The sequence below is a fragment of the Tasmannia lanceolata genome, unplaced genomic scaffold, assembly GCF_043159265.1.
Source record: "Tasmannia lanceolata isolate RefF3 unplaced genomic scaffold, GAP_Taslan_0.1 ptg000003l, whole genome shotgun sequence".
Taxonomy (NCBI): domain Eukaryota; kingdom Viridiplantae; phylum Streptophyta; class Magnoliopsida; order Canellales; family Winteraceae; genus Tasmannia; species Tasmannia lanceolata.
Window position 1 is genome coordinate 23,822,052 of NW_027518680.1, and position 21,840 is coordinate 23,843,891.

The window sequence follows — 21,840 nt, forward strand, 5'->3', positions numbered from 1 at the left end:
AACGTGTAAAATCTCACAATAATGAAAGAAAATCCCAAGAAAATACCAAGTACTTGGGTAGTGGAGTAGGTTCATTTATGACCGAACCACTATAAATCGTTGTGTGGTCTCCTCGCTCTTCATCCCTCTCCTTGTGGTGTTTGGTAATCTCTTTCTTTTATTTGGAATATTAATTGACCAAGGTTTAGTATAATCTAGAATTAATCTCACACTCCCTAGTTACTTAAGAAAAATTTAAATTACCCAATTCACCCGCCCCTCTTGGGTTGCCCTGAGATTTCAAAAGACTTGAAATCCCATCAGAGGAGTCGCACTTGGCTTTTGTGTAGCTAGTTTTATTGAGTTTGTTTGGTTTTCTGGAAAGAAAATGTAAAGCAAAATGTAAAGGAAATAGTGTAGCATAAAGGAAAAGACTCATAAACCTTATAAGGGCCTAGGGGTTCACTCCTTGGCCTCACTCGTTGGTCACATAGAGGACTCATGGTCCCTCTTTAATGTAACCCTCGTAAAATAGTAGTAATATATTGTCACTTTTCAAAAAAAAAATGATCACCTAGTTACCAGTAGCCATTGATGGAGCAACTGACATAAATCTGAGTTACTCAAAAAGAAAAATATACTTACCAAATTCATAAAAGTATTGTTTAGGACCTAACTGAAAGCTTTTTACATCTCCCCAGTCATGATCAAGTCCCAAACACATAAATTGAACGTCCCCGAGCTCGCAATTAAATCAAGAAACCTGCAAATCATTCAACAGATGTTTTCTCACTCGTTAGCGAAGTGAACAACATTGAAGTATTCTCCCAGACTCCCACAACATTAGAGTATTCTCCCTCCGTTTGCATACTGTGAACAACTTGCACCCATTTGGTCAGCCAGTATAAAGTCTCCGGTGGGCTGCCAGTAAGACAGTCCCCATTTTTTGAGTAGCAAAATATCCCATCAATCAAAGTTCACTTTCGCAAACCTCATGCAGGGGCACAAAACCAAGAGGAATGGCTAACAATTAGCTAAAGCTCCAGACAAGGCAGACCAAAGCCAAATTCAGCCCAATTGTTACACCTCAGAAATCTTTTTGAACTGGAATTAAGTGTCAGAAATCATAGGGTTATCTCAGTTGATAGGTTCAAGATCCTGATCCTCTCTGGTCCTTTGTTGTAGCATCATTGACTTGAAAAATTGCAAGCCATGTAGGCAAACACAAAGGGCATCATCCCTTTGGTGGGCAGATTACCAATCCAGCCTATGAAACACACATACAAAAAAGCATGAGTAAAAAAAAAGCTGCAGTCAGCTTAAGACAAACAATGTTTGGGTCTCGACTCTAGAGGTCACACAGTATGTTAAGTTCATGGAAACAAATTTAAGTTCTTCTATAAAAGTACATGAAATAGTAAGGTTGTGTGACTGAAAAGCCATAGTAGAATGACTGAATTTTATTTTTTTTGAAAGATGACATATATTACCCAAAGAAAGTTACAAATGGTGGGGGACAAGATGTCCCTGACTAAAGTAACACCATGCCCAGAGGCTACATCAGGTACAAAAAAAGAAAAAATGACTCTAATCAAGGGCGATACCGATCCCGGCGCCATCAGTCGCAATTGTGACTGACATTGAATCCAAGAGAACACCCGCTTTTGCTAGCTGATCCGCCCTTCCATTGGCCGATCTCCTCCGATGTTCAATTTGTGGACCAATTGATTGCACTATCGCTTTAAGTTCCGTGATATAATTATGAAGCCTCCAGGGTCCTTTTGCATGACTCTCCGCCCATGCTATTGTGTTGGATGAATCACCCTCAACGATGCAGCAATGAGAATGAAGGTGATTCCAAAATGGGCTCCGCCTCCAAATGGTTTCCTCAAATTAAACTTTGATGGTGGTTATTTTGGAAACCCAGGTGCGGCGGGCATTGGAGGCCTTCTTAGGAATGAAAAAGGAGAGGTGGTTTGGGCATTTTCCGGTCCTAATGGTATAAGTGACTCAAATGAGGCGGAAGTAAAAGCGGCTTATTTGGGTATTTTAAATCTAGATAAAAGTTGTTTGAACAAGGTGATTGTGGAAGGAAACTCTACAAATGTAGTAAAGTGGCTCTCGGGTTTTGCCCCCCGCCCCGCCTTGGAGATTTCTCAGTTTTATTGAGGAGCTCTCTGATTATGTTTCTGGTTCATCTGCATCTTTTGTGCATGTTAAGAGATCGGCGAATGGTGAGGCCGACTCTCTAGCCAAATCGTGGGTTAGCAGGTCATGCTTGGAGTGGTTCGATCATCTCCCGCCATAATTGTTTTTTTATTATTACTTTAGTTCTTTTTCTTCTCTCTTTGTAATTCGTGGACCATCTCGGTTCTCTTATAATTATATTACTATTTCAAAAAAAAATGATAATTTGAAGCATACCATCGGATTCCAAACAACAACGCTCTTACCTCAGCTTTGTTTGCGTCACATACACCAGCAGGTCCCGAGTATTTCATCCGTATCTTCCCCTCCGAATCGTGAAAGATGCCGCCGATGCCAGCCTTCCCTGGGTTGCCAATTGAGCTGCCATCAAAATTCAGTTTTAGCCAACCCTTTGGTGGAGCCTTCCATTTTGGAGTGATTTTCTCCACAATCTCTCTCCCATATTACAGCTTTCCAATTGCGAAGTATTTCGCAGATCCCATATTGGATTCCCCGCTTCTCCTCGACCCAACTGATTATTTCAAGGGAGATTCGATCAAATCTCTCGGATGTACCTTCAAAGATCTGATTGTTTCTCACCTTCCACGTGTTCCACAATACAGCAAACGGAATTAGCTTCCACATCTCTTGCCCGGATTCCCCAAACATACCAACTGTCCAGTGTAGAAGAGTCTGGTTGATCCTTTTAGGAAACACCCATGCCACGCCGAATGATCTTAGCAAGTCCGTCCATATCTGATAGGAGAGGGGGCAATGAAGGAAAAGATGGTCGAGTGACTCCTCAGTTTGGTAGCATAATACACATCTACTAGCCAACAGAAACTTCCTTTTTTTTAATCGATCACAAGTGTTTATAACTTTATACTTTGTGGGCTACTGTCCATGCAAATGCCACCACACGTGGAGGTGCGAGGCTTCTCCATATTGTCACCCGTCGCGATGCTTTTCTGTTGCCCTTGTTTAAATGGTAGAAGAAAGATTTAACAGAGAAATCACCCTCTGTGTTTGGGATCCATATTCTTTCATCTTTGATGTTGACTGAAACATATTGTGAGTTTAGGAGAGTAAGAAGCGACTCGAAACACGGGATTTCATCATCCTTGAGGTTTCTTCTCAGCCTTATATCCCAAAATCCATTCCCATTTTGGTCCGCCCGGACTAAGTATTCGTTAACTCTGGCCTCTGAGTTGATTGCAATTCTGAAGAGTGACGGATATGCTTCACGTAGTAATGTGTCACCAGCCCACAAATCATCCCAGAAGCGCACACCGTCACCTATACCCACTTTGTATCTGATTAGTGGTTCAAAGTCTTCCCTTGTAGAACAGATTGCTTTCCATGCGCCAGATCCTCTTCCTGCCGACGTACTTTTAGCATTCCATTCCCTCCCGTATTTATCCCCAATTACCTTGTGCCACATCGCTTACTTCTCCTCACCATAGCGCCATAACCATTTTCCAAGGAGAGCCTTCTTGTGCATTCTTAGCTTTCCAATTCCCAGTCCACCATGTTTCTTCAACTTCGTCACTTTCTCCCAATTTATCAGGTGTTTGAGTTTCTTAATTTTGCCGTCTCCTTCCCACAAGAAATCCCTTTGCAGTTTTTCGATTCTTTGAGCAACTTTCACTGGAATCTTATAAAGGGGCATAAAATAGACCGGCATATTGGAAAGAGCAGCCTTGATCAGGGTAATTCTCCCGCCCAAGGAAATATATTTCTTTTTCCATATTGCTAATTTCCTTTGATCCTCTCAACCACCGGGATCCATTGGGCTATTGAAGGTACCCGTAGCCGAGTGGAAGACCAAGATATGTCATCGGCAGACTTCTATCGCTATACCCAATCTTGACAGCATACTGTTTTACACTATCTTGATCTACATTTATCCCGGCTGGTGCACATTTAGAAAAATTTATTTTCAGACCAGAGCAGATCTCGAACCACCGAAAGACTCTTTTGAGGTTTTTCACCAATTCATCATCATCTTCAATCAGCACCAGCGTATCATCTGCAAATTGCAGATGACTGATAGCAAGTGAGTTCTGGCTAGCTTTCAGTCCATGGAAGTATCCTTTCTGTTCGGCCCTGCTGATCATGAGACTCAGAGCCTCCACGACCATAATGAACAACATGACGAGAGCGGATCCCCCTGTCTAAGGCCTCTTGAACTGGCGAAATAGCCTTCTGCACTCCCGTTTATCAAAATAGAAAACGTTGCAGATTTAACACATTCTCTCATCCATGCCCTCCATTTTTCACCGAATCCCATCCGATCTTGAAAGTGCTCCAGCGTATTCCAGTCCACATGATCATAAGCCTTCTCAATGTCTACCTTGATAGCCAAACCTCTCTTTCCTTCCCTTTTCGCAGAATCGAGAATCTCGTTCACGACGAGGATACCATCTTGTATCTGTCTTTTATTCATGAAGGCACCTTGAAACTGCGATATTATAACGCCCATAATCTCCTTGAGGCGCCTTGCAAGTACTTTGGCCAAGAGTTTGTATATGCTATTAATAAGACTGATAGGACAAAAGTCTTTAATGCCAAGGACTCCTTCCTTTTTTGGAATTAGGGTCAAGAAGGTGGTATCTACTTCTCTTTTCTGAATTGTTTCGTTTTCACCTCGCTTTTGTTCTTTTCTCTGATCTTCTGTTTGAGTGTTTTTAATTTTCTATATAGAATGAATCCCTTCCACGCATGGGTTTGATCCTCGTTCCACCAGCGCTTGACTCTGTCTTCAAAATCTGGTGTTTCCATCAATGCTAGATCAAATTTGAATGGGCAAGGACCGGAGGAGAATTCCAGACATTTCAGTAACATTGGATTGTGATCAGACAGTGGCTTAGGCAGTGCTCTTTGAAAAATAAGAGGAAAAGTATCCTCCCATTCTTTGGATATGAGTATTCTATCAATTCGACTAAGGACGAGGTTATCTCGGTGATTAGACCATGTATACCTTGCACCCTCCAGAGGTAGATCAATCAGAAAGCTTTCTTAAATGAAATCGGAGAATCGTCTCATACTAGTCGTGATTCTACTCGGCCGATTCTTTTCGGATGGGAATCTGATTGTATTAAAGTCTCCCCCCACGATCCATGGTCCCTGCGATCCGTTTCTGATGTTTTTTAATTCAACCCATAGATCGTTTCTCTCCCTCGCCTTTGCCGGTCCATATACCACAGTGATTTTCCATTTTCCGTTCCAATTACAGGATGTAACAAGCATTGTCACCGAAAATCGCCCGATGATAACATCTTCCACATCCATAAAATTGCTCCTCCATATCACTATGATTCCTCCTGCCATGCCCGTCGCTTCTTTCCCCACCCAATTTATGTTGCTTCTTCCCCATAATTTGTTAATTGTTGTGTGTAACCCCCATAATTTTTTACTCGATTACCGCCATTACGTCCAGCTTCCGGCTATGTATCAAGTCTTTGACTGCATGCTGCTTTTTATCAGCCCCCAAAAAGACCACCTACTGAACCATGGCGGATAAATCGTACATCGAATCGACAGAAGTTAATCGAACCACTCACATGGAAAGGGTTTTTGGAGGAAGCACTTCCGCTGGTTCGAACTTCGGTCGCCTCCACTCGTCGAAAGGAGGACAGTGGATCACCCTCGAGAGAGGAGATTATACAAGAATTCTTGAAAGTCAAGCAGAAAAAGATGAGGAAAGTCATCACACAGGTGAATTCGCCAACTGTGGTGAGAAGGAATATGATCAACTCTTCTGAAGGCGAGGAATTGAAGGATAGGGAGGCCGCTCAGAAACAATCTCCACTGATTGTTCGATTCGAATCTGAAAATCCGGAGGATAAAGCCGGCGAATCCGTCAATTGAGTCGAGGAAACTCAGCATAATACTCAACATATGACGGTGATAGAGGAATCCGTTCAGAAATCAGCAGAGAACATCAACCATGTGGAGGACAAATTGGTTTCGGAATCATCACAAGATACTCGAAGAAGATCTAAAAGAATAAAATCTGGGCAGCTACCCATGGGAATAATTCATTAGACTGTTCAATTGCGGAATCTTCATCCCAGAAGAGAATGAAGATGGCCAAAATCGGAACGGATATTGGTATTGCATATGAAGAGGGGGAAGAAAGAACATGGAAGATCCTTCATCCGATTGAAAAAAGGGATACCTCAAAAACTCCGAATCGTATCTTGACAAGGAAAGGAAGTCGGGAGATTCGGGGTATGAGATGATCCTGACGCAAATAGGAGTATCGGGTACGGAACGACTGTGAATTAGACTGCAGGTTAGAATGAAAACTTCGGAGTAAAAAAATGAAGAGACAATATAGTCTGATGTACAACATTGCTTGAAAACACGAGGTCCCCTTCCTTGAAAAGAAGCAAATAGACAATCAAAGTCGATGCAATAAGAATGTGTAAGAAAGTAAATCTAAATAAAGTTCAAAACTTAAATCTAGATAACTCAATGAATTAAGGACCCAAGCCCAAGCCAGCTGCAAACTCTTTTGATAATTCAATCGATTTTTCTGTTAAAAAATCTTATGCCCTTCAATTCAACCCAAAATTTTAGCATCCCAAGTCAGATCAGCAAGTCCTTGTTGAAAAATCAATCAAGTTTTTAAACATCAACTGATTAGGATAACATGAAGCATAGAGATTTTTTTTTGAATTGTAAAAGCACAGATATTTCCTTTATTTATATTTTTATTCTTTTATCAATAGACGCATGGATTTTCTTATTGAGAAACCTTTTGCACGACTAAGAAAAATTGAGCTGAAATCCAACAAAGCCATACCTCCTTAGCGGGATACTACAACAGATTTTAAGATTTAGGATGCATTTTGCAATCGCCTTGTCAATGTTATTTCAATTTCAGGCACATCTATCTGTAACAAAGGTTTCAAAATTTCATAATGATGTCAGAGTAAATTCTCTTTCATAACTAAATAACAATATAGCACTACAAATAGAAAACATTATAGAAATGCCACCCATTTGACAAACCAATCACAGTATGTAAAGATGTGTATTAGGTATTAACATGATAGTATTAAGTATACAAATACCACCCATATGACAAACCTATCAGAATATATAATACTTAATATTTTTACATGATATTATAAAGTATTAACATATTTATTGACAAAATATTACTCCATAAAGCAGAAAAATATAAAAATGCACTAAACACTGTCTAAAAACTCAAGCAAGTTCTTGCAAAAGAAGCCTAGTTGACTTGACATAATTGAAATCGGTCGAGTCAATGGGTAATTTTTTTTTTTAGAACGTAAGGAAGCCCATGAAGTACTAATCACACTCAAAAAAATCAGATTAAGGCATAAGTTTTTTAAACTCCTAAACTCTATCAACTATTTGACCAATTTTCAACACTACTCGGGTTCCAGCATAGGTGAGAGAATGTGTACCCCAACAGCCATGTCTGGCATGTCAATTTCTTTTAATTGTTGCTGTCCTTATTCCATAGCAAATAATCAAAATAAAAAATAATTCAAACTGACAAGGTAAAGTAACCATAATATTAACAGGAGAAAAGCATACAATTGAAGTACCATTAGGAACATACCGGGTTTTCCTTAAAGTACTGATTGTGTGCACTCTTCATCAATTTTTCCTACAGCCTCAAGTATTGATGAGTAGGTAATGAGATCATATTCAAATCCATTCAATATCATCTCTTTCATCAGCTTAGCAGCCTCCTCAAACATACCATCACGGCTGAGAGCACCAAGAACTGTGTTGTAAGAGACAGCATCTGGTTTAATCTTAGATTTCTTCATTTTCGATAACATATCCATTGCCCATTTTGGGCCACCTGTCCTTGCCAATCCATTCAATATGATATTATGAGAATTTATATCTGGATCACAACCCTGTTCTTGCATAGTTCGGAGCAAGGACTGAGCTTCATCAATCATGCTAACTCTTACCATCCCAGACATCAGTGCATTGTAAGCATATAAATCCGGACGGCACCCAAGTTTCTTCATTTCATCAAAAAGATCTAGGGCATCACCAAGACGCCCACATTTTCCAAAGTGTTTGATCATGACGTCATACACCCGGGAACTTGAAGACCCACAATTCTCTTTTAATTCATGGAATAATTCATTCGCGGCTTCATATCGTTTTGCTTTTCCAAGAGCATTAATTAGACTGCAATAGGCAGCTGGGCAAGGAGGGAAACCCTTCTCATCCATCTCCTCAAGCAAAAGCAACGCTTTCTCGACTCGATTGGTCTTACAAAAACCATCAATCAGAATCGAGTAAGTATAAGCACTTGGAATAATCCCTTTTTCCTTCATTTTCTCAAATAAGGACGCGGCTTCGGATGCGTGAGATTTTGATTCGAAAAGAGCTTTGATCACACTATTATATGTCACCACATTTGGCATGCATTGTAGCAAGGCCATTTCCTCGAACAACTTAATGACATCACTTAACCGACCCGCCTTCCCTAAAACATTGATTAAATTGTTCATAAGCACAACATCTGGCTTGCAACCCTTGTGTTGCATATCAAGAAAGACTCCGTAAGCCTCCTCAACTCTTCCGGCTTTAAAAAGACCTTTTATCAACTCGGTGTAAGTAAAAACGCTCGGAGCGCAACACTTAACTTTCATCTCATGTAACAAACTCAGTGCCTTCTCGACCTTTCCTGACTTGAAAAAAATACTCATCAAAGTGGTATAAATCTTCTCTGTGGGTTGCAATCCATTTTCCTGCATCTCCTCAAACAGTCTCACGGCTGAGTCTTCATGGCCAAGTTTGCCAAATGTGGTGATAAGTGCATTGTAAGTTATGGTGTCGGGAAAGCAGTTTCCTTCATTGCACATCTCGTTGTAAAGCTCGTGGACCTTTTCATGGTGACCCTCTTGCATTAACATAACTATCATAGAGTTGTAAGCGTTCACAGATGGCTTGCACTTTCGAGCCTTTATCTGGTAGAAAATTGAGCATTCCTTGTTAACCATCTTTGCCTTTCCAAGAAGGATAACTATCTCGGATAATTCTGAAGAGTTGATGACACAAGCACTCCGAACCATGTCTTGGATTGTTTTCCACATCTCACCTACCAGTCCGGCTTCCTCCAAACAATGGATTAGAGCCATGTAAGTGGTTGAATCATGCTCGAAATTCTTTCTCTTTCCAGCCCATCTGAAGAATTGGATTTTCACGCCAATTTCAACGTTGACCTTCATGACTTCACGAACCAGTCGATGATCCACCTTCACCATTAGCACTTCCAAGGCCTTCTCTGCATCTGGGCCCCACTTAAATATTTTCAAAATTCTCATGAACCTTCCATCCAATGTGCGAACCGAGCTATCATTTCTCAATAGCTTGGTGTTCGTGGGCAACTTTGAGAGGCTTTCTTTGAGATTTGGTACATGGAACATCTGGACAATGTCTTTTTCTGCACAATTTCACACAATTGGAACATGTAATTGTAATTCATCAGGAACTCAAATTAGAAGAAAATAGAATGCAGATCAGATTCTTAGTCTGAATTTTTACGAGATCGACAATTACAGTTTTCTCAAACAGCTACATACTACATAGCAATGTAACGATTAACAACAGGAAAAAGTGAACCTAGACATTGTTATTTCCTTCAAGTCTCAAACGATCAGATTTCATTCAGGCCCTGTCGTTTGAGATTATGATAACCGATGGTGAGCCCTCAAACCGGTTATTGGACTCAAAATTAATGTAATTTGGGTCCAATAATCGGTTTGGAGGCTTACCGTCATAATCTCAAACGAACAGGGCCTTAGTCTTCAAAAGTTTAAAAAATCTTGTCTCGCCTGAGTTTGGCTGTCATGGATATACTCAACAAATGCTTGAGCATCCTCGCTATTTCTGGCATGCAATGGTAAAGGGACCAAATCTAGACCTGATCTAGACTTCTACCATGAACAATCTCAAATGCTAACTTGGCCGTAGCTCGATTTACTATAGCATTATAAGCAAACTCTTCTCGTATGACTAAGTCTCACCGAGACTTCAGGTCTTCGACTATGCTTTACAGTAGATTCCAAGCTTTGGTTCGCTAGCTCTGTTTGACCGTCAGCCTGAGGATGGTGGGCATTAGAATATTGTAGCTTAGTTCCCATACTCTTCCACAAATTCCTCCAAAATTGAATCATAAACTTCACATCGTTGCCTGATGTGACAGTGTTTGGAAGCATGAGTAAGATGACAAGTTCATTGAAAAACATTTGAACATGCGAAGCATCCGTTCTTCCGACTCGACAAGAAATTTACCATTTTTTGAAAAAAAAAATCACATATAGAATCCACTGCTTACCATTCAAAAAAAAGCAGAGAGAGAGAGAGAGAGAGAGAGAGAGAGAGAATAAAGAAAGAAAGAAAGAATCCACTGCTTGTTGAGTTCTATGCAAGACCAACCAAGGTTTTAAATTTTGATTTCGGTTTTGGTCGCCGCCATAGTTATAAATTTCGTTCCGGTCGCCGTTCCGTTTTGGCTACCGGAACGGAACGTTCCGGTGTTCCGGCCGTTTCGTTCGGCGTTCCGGTCGAAACTTTCCGTTCCGGTCGAAAAAAATAGTTAAAAATATGAAAAAAATTCTAAAAAATTAGAAATTGTTAGACAAATATAAGAAACACTTAAATGAACTAAAAGACATATTTATTACTTAAAAACCAAAGTTTAATACAACTAAGACATAAAAAAGTAGAACATAGAAGAACAAAAGCCAAATACATAGTGCCAGCTGCCAGCCACATCTCATATCATCTCTAAATCTAAATCAAAATGGTGGTGAATCTGGTTGAGGATCATCATACTCAACCGACTGGTAGCCCTCATCATCGCCGTCACCACCAGGTCCCAACAACCATAAATGAATTTATGTAATTTTTTGGATTTTTATTTTATTTTGAATTTTTTGGAAAAAGACGAAAAATGCCCTCCCAACAACTATAAAACGGTCATAAAACGAGGGCAAATCTGTAAAAAAACAGTCCCCAACAGCTATAATGGCATTTCTGTAATTTTTTGGATTTTTTTACTATTTTATTTCGAATTTTTTGGAAAAAGACGAAAAATGCCCTCCCAACAACTATAAAACGGTCATAAAACGAGGGCAAATCTGTAAAATACACTCTCCAACGGCCTTAATGGCATTTTTGTAATTTTTTTGAATTTTTTTTGAATTTTTTCGATTTTTTTAAATTTTTCCGCATTTCCGGCCGGAACAGTGAATTCCGGCCATTCCGGCCGGAATTTCGACCGGAACGAAAAATATGCCCATTCCGTTTCGGAATCCGGTCCGGAACCGGAATTCCGGTCCGTTCCGGCCGGAACGGAACGGAATTTATATCTAAGGTCGCCGCGCAAGGAAACGTTTCGGTTTTGGTTGGAAATTTTGGTAAAAAATCTACAAAATCATAAAAACACATACAAATGATAGAATTTAAAGATAAAACTTCAGGAAATGCTAGAATAAGTATAAATATACACTAAGAAATCATCACATAAGCAAAACAACAATCTGCGATCGTTTCAAAAACATTGAACACCAACTGACATGCACTATCACACATCTCTCATAATTTAGTACATATCAAATTTTACATGTAATTCGTAGATATATTTATACATAATACATGCACCACATTCCTCATGCAATTCATATAAATATAATTACACAATACAAAGTGATAATGTATATCGCTATTACACTTACGATTTTGGTTTATGCATTTCGGTTGTTTCGGTTTCGACTTTGGTGGGTATGGAAACGGTGGAAATTTAAAACCATGAACCCAACACAAAGTCCATACTTAGATTTTCCATGGATCGTATGGGTCAGAGAGGGGTATAAAGGCCGGTATTTTGGGAGTGGCCTTTAGAAGCTTGATAGACAATACACTGATCTACATAGCATGCAACGACTCTTCGCATATGTGACCAATAATATTTTTTTCCTCAATTAGTGTCAAAGTTTTATCATTAGTGTCGAAGTTTTATCATGCCTAAAACATCCTCTGAAACCTTCACCATGAAGTTCACAAATGATCTCAACTCAAATCGAGCAATCAGTACGCACAACTTAGCACCGCGAAAGAGATACCCATTTTGATGTAGAAACTTCCTTTTTGGATCATCTCCCCATACGTATTGTTGATAAATGAAATCGATGAGGCCGTCTTTGTAGATAACTTCTATGAAGTCGAGCCCTACCACTTAAACCATCGTTTCTATACTTTTGCTTGAAATAGTTACTAAAATACTTGACGAACAAAAAAATATTTGACGAATAAGCAAACTTACAGGCGACCAATATGCTTGCCAGCACAGTCCAAATATAATAAGTCATCTAAAACAAGAAATCATTTCTTTTAGTTAAAGTAAATAAAGAAAAAAATCATTAAAAATGGAAGTAAACACATATACAAGTTCAAAACATTGTGCGCCGCTCTATTTCTATGACAATGAGAATCCATATCACTCGAATGAAGCTGATACAATCAATATGACTGATACGTATCACTGGTATGGGCATTAGTGCGTTACATATCATTACGGCCTTCGGCTAGTATGTTGACTGATAGTAAATTTTGAACCATGGTGTAGCTAGACAACTTGGTGACCATTAACATCAATTTTTTGTCTATAGTCATCTCCTTGCATTCAGTGAACCGATGAATTCTTTGGTGTGCATGTGCCCACCTAATTCGAGTATCTCCATACTTATTCCAAAGTCACGATAGCATTCTAATTGCGGAGTGAGTCGGTGATGCAGTGCCAACATGGCAGCCAAGTCATGCCTAGGTGGTTTTGGTAGAGTTCCAAGGTGCATTCCCACAATAATGTTGATGGCCCGTTTTGAACCTGATTTTTGGGCTTCTAAATGGCAGAATAATGAAAAATGATAAACTACAAAGTTATAGGTCTCTTTGAGATCTTTCCAACAAGTATTTGTGCTCGGAAATTGGTCAACTGGTTAGAAAGTTATGGCAATTTTAGTGGATTGTGTCTGTAGGTTCCAATACAGTCAAAGTTAGTGAGTTCCAATGCAATTAATGTTATGTTAGTCCCTAAGCTAGCTAGTGGAGGAGCTTGAACAAATTTACTTTGGTTTTATTTTATTTAAAGAGTAAGAAACCATCTTTAGAGGGGATTTTGGATGTTGATTAACTTATGTAATTGATGGAATATCAATTGGGTTGAGCTTTGCTCCCATTTTCTTCTTCTTCTCTAAGTTGTGTTCTTGATTTCTATATTTTCTTCTTCTTCCCTCTTAAGCACCCGCATTAGTCGATCATCCCCAAATCATCCATTGTCGTCTTGTCGACAAAATAGATAATCAGAGCCCCACAAAAAGTTGAGGTGTGTGCTGACTATTAATCTCAATTCTCAATGATGCAATCCTCATCTAGGACACTTTCATTCTCGTGCATCCTCCAAAAGTTGATTCCAAAGTCATTGCTAGCTGACCTAGTTGTAGCGCTATTTGTAAAGTCTCGTCAATATGATCAATCTGTTTTTTTATGGCAGCCTTCTTGGGAGCTATCGAGTCCATGATTTCCACAAGAAAACCTGCTCTGATAGTAATATGGTTGATAATTAAATTACAGCCACTGACTTGTTATTGACCCCAAAAAATTCCTGAATTATAATTATTTTCAGATCAAGATATGTCCCTAAGGGCATGTTTGGCTACAATGAATTTTTTTCCTGGAATATTAGCTTGCCCAATGGTGAGGGATAGTGCGTGGGTGGAGGGGGGATGGGGATAGATACGAGAGGGACTGAGAAAGGTAAGGACAAGAAAAGCCTGAAAAGTCAGGAAACAAAAAACTTCACTCAAAACATAAATGGCTTTTTCCTATTTTTTAGCCACCTCTCACCCTCAATTCATTCACGCCCTCTAAAATCTCTCCTTCTCCCGTCCACCCTACGCCTCTCATCATTTGGAGAAACAAATTTATCAGAAAAAAAATTCAGGCTGCCAGTCATGGCCTAAAAGTTCATAAATACCAGAAATTTATAATGCAGGCCTTCCCGTAGATTTTGACTCAACAACACTAGCACTTGATCTATCGATTGAGATGTAGATATGAAGAGCCTCCTCTAAAATAAGGGCTTGAACAATAAATGACAAGGTCTTGAAAATTTTAGAACACAGAGAACTACTGTTGACAAGACAAAGACTACAATGGATGACAATCCTATAACAGGGAGTCAAATGCAAAAGCTCAAAACACTACAAGCAGCGAAATAGCACTATTTGTAAAAGGGTAGATTCAAAGACCATAGTTACCAGAAACTTCCTAGTAGGATGGGAAGCTCGCTTCCCCAGAATTCGCTTCGGAAGCTAAGTACTCTCTTCCCATATTTAAGGGAAGCACACTTCCCATACGGTTCCCACATGTTTCCTCTTAATTAAGAGCACGCTTCCTATTTAGGTGACTATTTCTTCCTAAATGAATATTTTTTCCTTTTGATAAAACATTGAAGGGACATATTTTTTAAAAAAAATGCATTTAAAGTTTGAAAATTGATCTAAAGTTTCAAATAAAAATTATGCGGATCTTTTTGTAAAAACTTGACATTAAATATACATGAATAAAACATGTGAAACTGTAAATTCTTACAACTTGCAATTCTAATATGTCACGAAGTCTTCTTTTCTACTTGTAATCATTACCTATATTAATCATTTATCCCTAACCTACTACAATCATACTCTTTCTATGTTCTTGTTCGTTCCAATGAAGCTTTTTACATACTTTATGTTGACAAGCAATGGTGCTTCACACACATTTTCTCTTTACTTCTTTACTTTATTTACAGCATTTCGCTTCCCGCATTTTCTCTTTTTTAAACCCCTTGCTTCCCGCATCACTTCAAAAACTCGCTTCCCACTCTGGCAATTATGATTCAAACACCGTACGCAGTTAAAGAACTCAATCCCCCAAGTATATCTCAATCTTGGGAGATTCAGAACATTGTAAGTGGCCAAAGAACTCAAAGCCAAAAAATAAGAGTATATACCTGAGTTGAATGTTAGATTGAAATTATTGAATAATGTATAAGGGTAGTTTAAGCATTACTTCTATTGCAAAGGGTATTACAATCATTGTATCATGTTGCCCTATCCTGGGCCTATACATACATCATTTACATGAGGAGCTCCCTTAGTGGAGAATCTCCATTTCTCTACTCCTCTTCTTCTTCCTCTTTAACCTAATCCCCATTTCTAACATGGTATCAGAGCTTTAGGTTTGATCCTCACAAAAAAGGAAGACGAAAGAAGAAGAGCCATCACAAGCCCATTCTCTTTGGCCCTGTTTGGTAGCAAAAAACATGGAAGACGGCTCGGCATTTCCCGGAATATGAATTGTGAGATGTTGTTTGGTTGCAAAATTTGAGCTCAAATTCCATTTGACTCCAAGACATGGAGGGGACATCATTATTAGCTTTTTTCCTAGGTGGCACCTACATGGCGGACTTGTCCCCTCTGCTAATCTTCCAATGGAGAAACTCCATTTTGGTGGATTTTAGAAGGGAGAAGAGTAGAATATGTCTTGTCTTGTCTAATCATTACATTTTTCTCTCTTTCTCTCTCTTCCTTTTCTCTTTCTTCTACTACTTATTTTGGTAATGACACCCCTACATTTTCCACATGGTTTGAGGCCCAACCAAACACATTACCACTTTTCCCCTATTATTCCCTAGACAAGTCTACACATCTCCCATCCTTGTCACCTCCTTGTTGACTACTACTACTAAAATCCCAGCGAACCAAACAAGGCCTCTATGTTTCTCACAATCCCTCTCTCGGTATTTTCTCTCATGTTGGGTGTTTACGGCAAACCCACAACACTTTTGTTTACAACATTTTTTTTTCTCTCCTTTGGCACATTTGCACTAGAAAATCTCTCCACACAAATTCCTCAAATCTCTCTCCCTATTTTTTCTGTCCCAAAATACCTAAAATCTCACATCCCTTTCTCTTTTTTGGCCGTAAACATCTCTCTCAATGCATTTGCGCAAAACCCAATTTGGGTTTCTTTTTATCGCACGCAACCTCTCTCTCTCTCTCTCTCTCTCTCTCTCTCTCTCCGCATGGATGTCTCCCTATTTGCGCAAATCCTTTTCTCCCTTTCCTCTTTGTCGTAATCCCAAAAACACAAAACAAAAACAAACAAAAAAAGAAACACAAAAATCTCAGATTCTCCATTCTCTTTGCCGTGACATCCCAAACCTCAACTTTAAATCCCTTATTTTCTCTTTTCTATCTTTGTTTTGGGATTTAGATCTACTCCCCAAAATCCTTTTTCCATTCCCAAAACTCCACCCTAATCCCTTATTTTATCTTTTCTATTTTTATTTTTATTTTTTGGCTTCTATGACCTTGGGCTTCGTTTAGATCTACTCCCCAAAATACTTTTCCATTCCCAAAACTCCACCCCAAATCCTTTATTTTCTCATTTCTTCTATGGCTTTTCTCTTAATCTCCAAGGTACACCCCAAGTATTTGATGAAATGTCCAAGAGGGATTTGGTGCATTAAAAGTCTTCTTTTCTTTGCAATTTGAAGGTATTCGGCCTTCAACTTGAGAGGGAGTGTTGTCTAGTGTTGTCTTGTTGTTGTTGCCTTGGTGATGTCGTCTCCGGACTCATGTAGCCTCGACCGAGGGGAGTGTTGGTGGTTGGTTGGTGTTGTTCTTCCTCGTATGTCTTGTCGTCTTCACTAGTTGATGTTGTTGATGTTGTTCACCCTTCTATGGCTTGGTTCTTCCTCTCATTGTCGGTCCTGTGTATTGTGAGTTGCTTCTTCGCATTGTTAGTTCTTCGAATTATTCATTGTTTCTTCTTCGCATTCTTGGAGTTGTTCTTGGCATAGTTTTATGCGGTCATCGTGGTTTGAGTTGCAATCCACTTTTCATTATCAGGCTATATGCCTGGTCTTTAGTATGGCTGTCGGCCTTATCTCTTTAGGCGATGTGATGTCGTCGACCTTTGTCTACAAACGATGGTGTCCCCCATCGTTGGTTGGTTATCTTCAGGCGACGGTGACCCTCGTCGGCCTTGTCTTCAGACGATGGTGCCCCCATCGTTGTTGGTTGGTTATCTCCAGGCGACGGTGTTTCCCATCGAGTTTGTCTCCAGAAGATGGTCTCCCCATCGTTGCTTTGTTATCTTCAGGTGACGGTGTCCCCCCGTCAACATTGTCTCTAGAAGATGGTGTCTGCCATCGTTGGTAGGTTATCTCCTGGCGACGTGCTGTTGTCAACCTTGTATCTCCAGACGACGATGCTCCCGTCGTTGGTTGGTTCTAATCACCTTTCCGGCAGTTGTTCTTCTTCTATTTGCGTTGTGCTGCTCAGTTGATGTCTCTGCTCGTGGTACTTCGTTGTTGCTTGTGTGAACGGCTTTGGTGTGCTTATTTTGCTTGTTGGATCGCTGCTATTTCCCTGCTGAGGAGCCTCCGTTCGATCCTTTGTGGTTTGCAGATTTATTTGCCGGCCTCTCATTCAAGGGGAGGCCTTGTTCTGATCGCTCTTGACGTCATGTTGATTCAGGGGGAGCTGCTCTTCTTGATGGCTATTGATCTCGCTGATGTACTCTTGTGGCCGTTGCTTGCTTTTATTATTATGCTTTTCTTTATGTATTCACCACACTAGCTTGAAGAGGAGGTGTTGTACCAAGCTGACTGTGTGTATGAGATTATTGTACTTTTTTGTTGTACGGTTATTTTTAGTTGTTTGTTGTAGTTTCTTTGTAGCAAGCTGGAGTTTGATGTAGAACAAGGTGGCACAAGTAGTGGAAGCAAATGCACCAGCTTGCAGGAGCTGATTTAATTTCTATAGGGATGATGACTATTAGCATCAAGTAGAAAAATATACTTTAGAGAGCCTTCAACAAGATAGATTCACAAAATATAATTGAGCACTTATGATTTGCATGTTCTTCTTTAAAGTTTCTAAGCAAGGAATTTTACCATGGAACCTCACAGACATTTCAACAAGCACTTGGAGTACACGCCATTGGAATGACAAGAAACAATACCGATATAGGGGGCTGATGATCGTGGATACCAAATATGCATGTTGTTAATCAACAATTCATCCAAAGCATGCAAATTGAAAGCAAGCATGAGCTTTTCAATTTGTATTTTCTGTTAATGCTCATAGAGATAAGGACATGGTGAAACTTCCACTTCTCCAAATTGGCTTCATCGTTCCAGAAATTTTAATGCTCATGTGAATAACAGCAAGAGAGGATATCCTAAACATATTATGCAAAGGGAAACTCACGAGATTTTGGAGGGCTATTGCAGCTCTTGTCGAATGCCCTAAAACGCTTTCAAGCGGACATCAATGTTGCCCTCTTTGATTCGCCTGATGCTTTGAAATGAGACAGATTTTGGCAAGGGGATGCCAAAATTCGAAACATTAAGGGGCCGTTGGATACGCGGATTTTAGAATCCAAGTATTTAGTTTGAAAACAGTGTAAAAGAGGGTTAGAGACAAGAGAAGAAGCAGACCAACTATCGTTTTTGACTCATTTTTTACTTCTCTCCCTTCTTCCCATCGGCAAGGGAGTAGCAGATCCTCCCATATTTCCAGGTTTTAGAAATCTTAGGATACAGGAGAGATTTTTAAAGCCTGATTTTCTTGCTTAAAATCCAAGAAACGTTGCCACGACAGCACACAGCAGCTTGATCCTGAACCCTCTTTTACACTGTTTTCAAACTAAAAACCTGGATTCTAAAATCCGCGTATCCAAACGGCCCCTAAATGATTTCAAAACCTTGTAATCTACAAGGGTAAAAACAGAAACTAGGAAGAAAAGCTTGAATCACGAGCTTGTAACTTCCTTGTTCAATTGAACATAACAAAAAGGGGGTAGAAACCGTAAGTCTCAAATAGATATCATCAAAAGCTCCTTACAAAATGAATATGAGGGTTGATATAGGCCATTACCCAAGGTTTAAAACCTTAAATTACACTTACTAAATGAGTGACTAAAATGCCCAAAAGACTAAAACTAGTTAAACTACCCCTAGCTATTAAAACAACTAAAGACTACTTTAATGAGCTTTTTTTTTAAGGCCGATGTAAAATTTGCTGAAGGGGATGCCCTACATCAGAGTTTCATAGTATATACACTCTAGCTTGAGGGGGAGTGTTGAATAATGTGTAAGGGTAGTTTAGGCATTACTTGTATTGTAGAGGGTATTATAGTCATTGTATCATATTGCCCTATCTTGGGCCTATATATACATCATTTACATGAGGAGCTCCCTTAGTGGAGAGTGGAGACTCTCCATCTCTCTACTCTTCTTCTTCCTCTTTAACCTAATCCCCATTTCTAAGAGAAATTAAATCTACATGCATCTTCATATCAGAACCACGTGAAAAAAGAACATAACAAGTGGTAGTAGTAGTAGCAGCAGCAATCTATAGAAGAACTCGGCATAAGTCGATAAACTAGGTGGTCAAAATAGCAATCCAATATTGACAACAAGACAATCCAGAAAAAATCCCCTAGAGATTCACATAGCCCTTGTATAGAACAACCCAATAAGAAGGAAATCTAAAACCTATACAATCCCCTCAACTTCGATTCCCAACACAATTTCCTAAAGCACTGAAGCGGGAATTGCCTTCCACATAGGAAACCTTTAAAATTCATCCATAAAACTTAGAAAATTCAAGGGAAATGCCCAAAAACACTTCAATCAAATAAGGCATGTGTGGGGGTGCAAGGGTCCTCCATATCTTAGCTGAAATCTTTTTTAATGTCTCCTTTGCTAACATTAAATTGAAGAAGATTTGACCAAAAACCGGCCTTTTGTATCTGACTCAGATCCTTTGGTTCCTTTCCACATGAGAAACAACCCACTCCCACACTACCTTCTCCCCCACTCATAACATTTTGAAATCCTCGCCTCTTTATCCAATGTAACTGAAAGAGGCTCAAGAACGCATAGCACAAAGTAACATTTTCTAGACACACGTCTATCCAGAATCTAATATCCTCTTCCCACCTACCCTGAACCTTAAAAAATCATCTTTGGCCTCACATATACACCATTGTGCACCTGAGCTTCTCCCTGGGCATCGCCTCCCTCCCTATATTTTCCCACAATGACTTTCCTCTATATCATCTCCTTTTTCTCCCCAAACCTCTCTCCGTGGTGAGGATTGCCACCAAGGAAATCTAAAACCCATAAAATCCACTCAACTTCGATTCCCAACACAATTTCCTAAAACACTAAAGCGGGATTTGCCTTCCACATAGGAAACCTTTAAAATTCATCCTAAAAACTTAGAAAATTCAAGGAAAATGCCCAAAAACTGTAAGCCCAATGGTTCCCATGGGTTAATCATTCACCTTACCTTCTTGTTTTGATGCTAGCAAACTAAATTGATTAGCATTTATGGACTGATGTGTTGCTTTGAGGTGTTGTGGTGTACACAGGAATTTCATGTCAAAATCGCCATCTCTTCACAACACATGGCTTGTTGATCAAGGATCAAAGGAACCAAGAGCTTGCACCTACATTAGAGACGTCCTCATTTGAAGATGTTCAAATCAAGAAGCTCATCATGAAGATTCCCCAAGTTTCCAACAAAGTGTCAAGAAGAAGCTTGGAGATGAACATGCCATGGTGACACCTCATATACCTCAACATGCATTGAAGATTGGAGGACAAGTCACAAGAGCAAAGACAAGATCAAGATGTTCACCCAAGCCAAAGAAGTCCAAGAAAGTGCAAAGGAGCAAAGACATTCCAAGAAGACTCAAGGTTCTTATTTTTAGAATGTATTTGGACTCTTGATTTTATGTTTAAATGCACCTTTAAAAGGTTTTCAAATGTTTTTATACTCAACATTTTACATCTTTAAAAACCATCAACACATCCAAAAATGTGTTTGAAAACCTTGGACTTTAGCCCAAAGACCATGGCCCAAAAGCCCCTGAAGTTTTAAAGTTAAAATGGATTTTTTACCAGGGCCGGTCGACCAGGCTAGGCTGGGCGACCGCGGGATAGCATCTGGAAATCCAGGGCATCCAGAATTTTATCGGGCCGGTCGACCGGGCTGAGCCGGGCGACCGTGGAAGTGTTCCTGGAAAGTCAGGAACAATCCGTCATGGTTTGGGCGGGCGACCGCTTTGGGTCGGGGCCCGAGATAGGTTTTTGAGCCGAATTTTCTGAGCAAATAGTTAGCCCTCGCTGGGCGACCGCTATGGCTCGGTCGACCGTCGCGGTCTAGCAAACTAGTTGATGGGGTGCTTTCTGCTTGACTTTTTCAAGCCGGTTATTTACAGTTTTACCCCAAACGGTCATATTTTCAAATACATTATATATACATGATTAAAACCTATCTCTACAAGCTTTTGAACATTTGAGAAAGATCAAATCCCATTTCTCTTTGAGCTTCAACATTTATTTCAAAAGCTAAAAACCTCTTTGATCTTCTATTTCTACATCTTATCAAGAGGCACTCCATAGGGCTTTACATTTGTATTTTCTTGGAGTGATTGTGAGCATACAAAATTGTAATCCGCCTATTAAGAGGCATTGAGTGTTTTCATTTTATTTGTTCTTCATGTGAGGGTCTTCTCTTCGGCCCGTTAAGAATTGTGAGG

General features: G+C 39.7%; 1 long non-coding RNA gene and 1 pseudogene across 3 annotated transcripts in view; both read right to left on the reverse strand.

Moving 5' to 3' along the window:
• Positions 1-702: 702 nt before the first annotated feature.
• On the reverse strand, positions 703-6,538 carry LOC143853981 (uncharacterized). The gene is made up of 2 exons (XR_013237313.1): positions 2,433-6,538; positions 703-1,246 (listed from the first exon to the last, which is right to left on the reverse strand). It is a non-coding gene; the product is annotated as an uncharacterized LOC143853981 (long non-coding RNA).
• Positions 6,539-7,762: 1,224 nt separating this feature from the next.
• LOC143853972 (pentatricopeptide repeat-containing protein At3g16010 pseudogene) overlaps positions 7,763-21,840 on the reverse strand; it is a 54,425-nt pseudogene continuing 40,347 nt past the window's right edge. For both annotated transcript variants that reach the window (XR_013237311.1, XR_013237312.1), the window contains exon 2: positions 7,763-9,619. The product of XR_013237311.1 is annotated as a pentatricopeptide repeat-containing protein At3g16010 pseudogene, transcript variant X1 (transcript). The remainder of the gene's footprint in view (positions 9,620-21,840) is intronic.